Source organism: Manacus candei, unplaced genomic scaffold (assembly GCF_025592945.1).
Source record: "Manacus candei isolate 608988 ecotype Guabito, Panama unplaced genomic scaffold, ASM2559294v1 h1tg000067l, whole genome shotgun sequence".
In the NCBI taxonomy this organism is placed as follows: Eukaryota; Metazoa; Chordata; class Aves; order Passeriformes; family Pipridae; genus Manacus; species Manacus candei.
The window spans coordinates 2,355,202-2,361,966 of NW_026138115.1; positions in this window are offsets into that span (position 1 = coordinate 2,355,202).

Consider the following 6,765-nt stretch of genomic DNA (forward strand, 5'->3'; position numbering starts at 1 on the left):
AATTAATTAATTAATTAGCAATTAAAAATAGAGTAGGATAGTAATAAACAAAGATATGATTAAAAACACCTTCCCCCCAACCTGCTTCCTTCTTCCCAGGCTCAATTTCACTCCTAGCTCCTTTACTTCCTCTGAATGGCACAGGAAAGGAGGTATGAGGGTATGGGAATTGCAGTCAGTTTACAAAGCTTCGCGTCTGCTGATCATTCCTCCTCCCAGACTTCCCCTGCTCCAGCATGATGTCCCTTCCATATGCGACAGTCCACGAATGCCTCCAGCATGGGTCTTTCCTACAGGATACAATCAGGAGCAGACTGGTCCAGTATGGACTCGTCTCCATGGGGCTGCAGTTCCTGCCAGGACCTCTCTCCGGAGTTGGCTCTCCATAAACTACAACTTCCTTCTAGGATCCATCCACTTGTTCTCATGTGGGGTCCTCCAGGGCAGCAAGCAGTGTGGGTTTCTGCTCCACCACAGTCCTCCATGGGCTGCAGGGGGACATCCTGTCTCACCAGGGTCTTCTCCAGGGGCTGCAGGGGAATCTGTGCTCCAGCACCTGGAGCACCTCCTTTGCTCCCTTCTGCATTGACCTGACTGTCTGTGGGGCTGCTTCTCTCACTTGTTTTTTTTGAGTTCTCCCTCTCAGAGCTGCCACACAATGTTTTTTCCCCTTTTCTCAAATATGCTTCCCAGAGATGCCACCATCTTGGCTAAGGGGCTCAGGTGTATTCTGTGGTGGGTCTGTTAGAGCCATCTGGAACTGGCCCTTTCCAGCACGGGACAGCCCTGACCTCTTCTCACAGAAGCCACCCTGCAGCCCCCTCTGGCAGCACCTCTGCACAGACACCCGGTATGCAGAAACTCAATCCTCATATGAGGTTCACTATGGATAATGCGATTTAATGGATGGGTAGAACACTTTGATGGTGCTAATGAACTGCCAGGAGCTCTGGTTAGGCTCCCTTCACAGCATCCTCTCAGCATCAAGAACTGGAGGGCACTCCTCAAACACAGCCTGAGCTGAGCACCTCTCCCTCCCCTGCCCCGACCCCACCTCTGAGGTTTCCAGCCTCAGCTCTGCTCTCCTCCCTCGGAAAAGCTGGATTCAAACAATCCCCTGAGCAGGCCTGGGACTCCCTGACACTGCTGGAGGGCTGTGGTTTCTGCATAGACTGGGTCAGAGCTGCTAAATCCTTTTCCCATTGTGGTTTGGTTTGGGAGAGCCCTGACAGGTCATACAGCTGAGAGAAAACCATAGTGTGTGTATTTGCAGTGAAAGATAATAGAGCCTTTCATGTGAGCAAGCACAGACCTTTTCCCAGTCCTACGGGCAGAAAAAACCCAACCTCTAGCCAACCTACTCACGCAGACCCAAAGACTTGCTTAATGAAAAATATTTTCTCTATAATCAACCACTTTAAAGTTTGAAGACAGAAACCCAGCAATGCTTCATGGAAAATCTGAGTCACCTATACCTGTCTAGCTCATTTTGTCTCTCAGGAAAATAAAATCAATTGTTTCAACACTGCTTGAAGGGGCAAACGTCTGCTGTTGGAGCCAAGCCAAGGATTTCAGCGTTGCACAGCACGTTGTAGCACAAGCTACAAGTCTTTTCATCCACAGCTACTAATACAGCTTGCCCAGTCACTGCTCCCCTGCTTTGGGAGTGGTGAGGTTTAGGGGAGCAGTTAACTGTGTGCTACTTGGGACATGTTAGAGGGAAGGCAAGAGTAAGAGTAAATAGGAAACTGTTCATATTGCCTCATTGCTTACCCCCTGCTCTGCCCAATTCTGGAAAATGAAACCCAGGAACAACTCCAGTTTTACTGTTTAGTAATAAGTATCTGAAATGGAAACCTTTGTAAAAATTCTTAATTATCTCTTTATCAGAACTGTGAGATTTTCTTATGGAAAATAGTACAAGTTTGCTCGGTGCCTAAAAGCAGTTCTTTGAGGGTAGAAAAATTATTTTGGCTGAGAAGATGGGTCCCAGCTATGTTTTTGTAACTTCCCTGCAACTGCAAATAAGAACAACCACTCAAAAAAAAAGTTTTAAAAGGCAGACCAGTGATTTCTCAAATAAGCAGTTTAATTCAAAGACTTTATTGGAGATTTATACGGGTTTTGGAAAGGGGTTTAAAGAGTTGGAAGAGAACAAGACTGTTGAGCTGATTTGCTCAGCAATTTTAGCTCCATGATGGAGCTAGGGGGAGTATAGCAAGAACATGATGATTTAACAGAAAAAGTTGAAAGGTTTACAGATGTTTGGAAAGTCTGCCATAAAACCAAAGGCAACACAGTGGCCCAGTTGTAGATATCCTGAATCACCTCTGGCTGAAACTGAAATTCTACCAAGAGGAAAACAAATCACCCTGGGCCAAGATAACACCAGCAGACTGCTGAGCCTTCATGTTTTCTGGAGCAACATGGAAAGAAGAGGGGTGGGAGAGTAAAATCTCTCTGAAGAAGACAAGGAACCCTTGGCCACACTCCAACATCCCGATGCTCCTCACACTTAAGACACTTAAGACAAGGGAAAGAAAACTTGGAGCCAGCACATAGAGTGGACTGCCCATGTGTTGTGCCCCTGTGTTATCAGGGGATAACTAACCTTGCCTTGTCCTCCACCAGAATAGCACCTGCAGGTAACTAGCTAAAATCTCAAGGATGGGGATTTTGATCCTTGATGATTTCCTTTGTTAACTGAAACAGTAGCATCTACCCCTACTGTACTGGAATATTGGGCATACAGCATCTGTAAGCACATTGACAATTAAAACTAGATTGCATTAACTTTGCAAGCTTTTGCCTCCATTTTGCATAGATTTTGACAGCCAGGTCTCTCTATGCCTTCATTAATCATCTGTCTCTGCTACTTTTCATGTCAAGGCCCTAGCTGAGAAGGCATTTCTGAAGTGCTCAGAGGCAGCAATGCTGTTGCTTAAGTCACAGGAAACCTGACCCAGCACTACCTACAGTCAGCCATAAGTGGGGATGGAGATTATCTGAGCAGTGCTTATGTTTTGTATTTCCAAACAGTCTGACCTGACATCCAGCAATTTTATGGTTTTTTAGAAGCAACAGGGAATGTTGTAAACAGCAAGCTGTCATATTTGAAAAGCAACATATTGCACTTGAAAGTTACTGTGAACTCTCTTGATTTATCTGAAATGCACCTATTGAAATAATAACAATAAATAGCCCCAAATCAGAAAGATTCTGGAAAAACCCACCATGATTTGCCCTTGGCTAACATAAAATCATGTGTTAAAAGTGTATTACAACAGCTTGTTAGGTTGGAGTCCTTTTCTGTTCCGGGTCTCTCAAGTCCCTCTCTTCTGCAGGGTTGCAGTACCTCCCAGTTTGCTAAGGTATCTCCTTCACAACTGCCTTGCAAGGAAGGAATTGCATCTGGGGATCTCAGGTCCATGTGCATTAAAGGAATTTCATAAGACTGTGGAAAAGACCAATGCACTTGACTTCCTTGGTTGGAAAACCAGGTACTGCTACCCCACTTGGCATGTGTTATTTCCAGTAACACCTGGAGCTCCTTGGTGGTTGAGAATTCAAGCAAAGAATTTCTCGTTAGCCCTTGGGAAAACTTCTGGCTTAGCCAATAGCTATTATATGCACAGTCAAGTGGATTTTCTTGCCAGCTATATTTCTTTGAAGATGTGCCAGTACAGGCAGTGCTGGGGCAGCTTGTGTCAAAGGGACACATCAGGTTTTTAGTCTTTTAAAACTGTAACTCATTCTAGCTCTGTTAATGTTTTCCATGAAACTTGTTAGTCCTCATTTGTGAATCTGTGAGCCTTTAGGCAAGTACATCACATTTACATTAAAATTTTGCATGCCTACGTGCTGTGTGGAAGTCAGTGGGAGCTATAGATATGTATTGATTGTCTGTACTGCAGATAGCATTTAAATAATGCACTGAAAAAGGAAATAGAAATCCACAACTTCTGTCTGATATAGGAATACAGCCATTCTTTCCAAATCTCTGCAGGATCTGTGGCATTCAATCACGTACAGTGCATTTACATTGCCCTTTGTTCAACTCTCATTCAAGAACAAAGTGCCCAAAACTGAGCACTATCTATTCTCTCCTCTGAGAGACAGTCTGCAATGCTGGACATTCACCGTAAGAACTAAACAAATCTATAGCTGTACTTTTGTAAATGTGTTGTGAAAGTTCAGAAAGTAGTCAAGCTGACCCTGATGAAGCAGTTCAGATGGAAGAATCAGGTTCCTCCCCAAAACAGCAGGTGGCAGTAGGTCAAGCTTGAGATGCAGATTTCCCAGTGTCGCTGCTACCTCACCTACAACCCTGCTGAGGCCCACATGTGCGTATGGATGTGAAAGTGAGAAAACAGTATCAGGATTCCTTCTCCTTGACAGAACCAATTTCGAACAATTGAATTTTCCATCTTGCAAGCTGTTTGGTGTAGAGGATTTTTCGTAATCTGAGAGGGTTGTAAATGGAAAGTAAGTTGTGTGAAAGTCCTCTCATAACTTTCAAATTAGTTGGATGATATCAACAATTCCAAACTAAAAAAAAAAAAAAAAAAGCCAACCAGCTATCTTAAATAAAATCTCTGAATGCCTGTCGCTTTTCCATCTACATCCCTATCTCTTGCATTCCCTGTGCTATTACAGAAGGAAAGTAAATTAAATATAAGCTAAACATGGGCCAGCTCTCTGACTCAGCCATCGAACCACATGTTGTAAGGGTCGAGGGCAAGAATTCTCAGTTGCACCAAAGAAATAGAGGGTTTATTAATTTCCTTGTATATCCAAAAATGAGACAGTTTGATCTGGAGCTGATCTGAAACATATGCAAGGGCCTCAGCAAAATGGCAGAAACAACTTAGAAAAGCAATTCAGAAAACTAGAATTCCTAAAACTGCAGACTTAAAGAAAATCGGTTTCTATGCATTTCACCAGAAATACTATTAGCCAGTAAAACTTTCAAAGCACCACTAGTTATGAGTACTACTTGGTGAATCCAGCCATTTGGTTACAGGGTAAATATGCCATTGCAGAAATAAGATTTCTGTGGTCAAAAAAAAAAATCAAAACAAACCTAGCTAAACAAGATTCATTGAATATTTCCTAATGATTCCTCTTTTGCTTCTTTTAGCTTCATTTTCCACTGTTTCTCAAAAGCCTCATGAACAAAGAATTTCATTATAAAATGACCCAGGATCATGCCAAAATATCAGTTAAAGGCCAAACAAGGACCAAACTGAGTAAATACTATAGTGAGCCTCACAAGCACTGACTGCCTGCCTGCCTGGGTGGTGAAATCCCATAGACATAGTAAATCTCTTTTTGTTTATCTTACAGAAATGAAAATGAAGGAGGAATAGAAGGTCCATTGGAATGACATGCAATAAAAACCCAGAAAAAAAATTCATTGGAGTATAAATTTTTATTGGTTGCTATGTTTACATGCACTTGAGGCCAGGAAAGTACAGAAACAAATGCCTTGACAATACAAGTGTACTGTGGTCTCTTGCTTTTCAGACAATACTACATGGGCAATACATTTCTCATTCTCCTTGGAAAAACCCCTTTTGCCTCTAAAGGTCTACTGTGAAAGGGGGAAGTGCTCCTTCCCTAGTTTTGCTTGAAGCTGAATGGCATATATGGAATGGAAGCCTTTTCTTCCCAGGATATTTCTGCTTGTGGGCTGTGATGTCAAGGTTTACAATTCCCTCAAAGGTGATAGCTTCAGCATCTTGCACAACTGGTGGGAAGGAGCAGAGTGAATCATTCTTTTAGCATTTCCCCCAGAGCGGTCATGTGGAATCAGTGGTCATTATACCCCATGTCATGGTCATGTGGTCATCATATCCCAAATGAAATAAGACCATTTCCCTCCCTTCCTACTGGAGCAGAGCCTGCTAATTGATACTCCAGTATGGAAAACTATAAGTCCCCCTACTTAGCTCCTTCAACACTATAAGGAGTAGTTTAATTGTGAAATAGTATTTTTTGGGTGTTTTATGCTCAAGAGAGACTTTAAAGGAGTAATTAGGGAGACTATCTTAAAATAGGTTTGTGAGTCAGTGAATAGGGAGTGAAAACTAAAGTATTTTTCTGGCAGTACAAATGGAAATTATCACAAAAGTTGAATAAAAAATGGGATTTGACTTCTTTATACCAAATAGGAGATGATAGAAAAGGTCAGAGTTTACAAAGAGCTTGGAAACAAAAGAGAAGGAATTACCAGTGCAGTAATAACAAAGAAAAGCCATTGAAATCTTCAAAGGGTCAAAGTCTTGGGTCTGAGTGAGGAAGCCCAGAGAAAAGAAATATGTGCCCCCCGCATTCTGTTGATTTATTCATTTACACAACAGCCTGGCTGCTGCTCCAAGTGGTAATGCCAGCTCGGGCTCCAGTTGGGTTGACACAGGCTCACAAAGGTTATCAAAACAGTTGGTGTATTAACATAGTGGTCAGACTTGGAAACCACAAACCTGTGTGCAGGCAGACACTAACCCAAGCACAATTTAGGTCACATATTTAAGACAGTTGAATTCTCATTATTCATTCACATGGACACCCAGTTTCCCAGTCCCATACTGAGGTCACTCTAATTAACCACTCTGTTCTTCTAACTGGGTATCTGGTCTTCCTGAACTGGGCTTCAAGAGTTTTTAAGAAACCTTGCACATAGGTACACAAGGTTTTTACTAAACCTTGCTCTCTGTGAACTCTGGGCTGTTTCCTTGAACTCTTCATCACGCTGAGCCTTGCAAG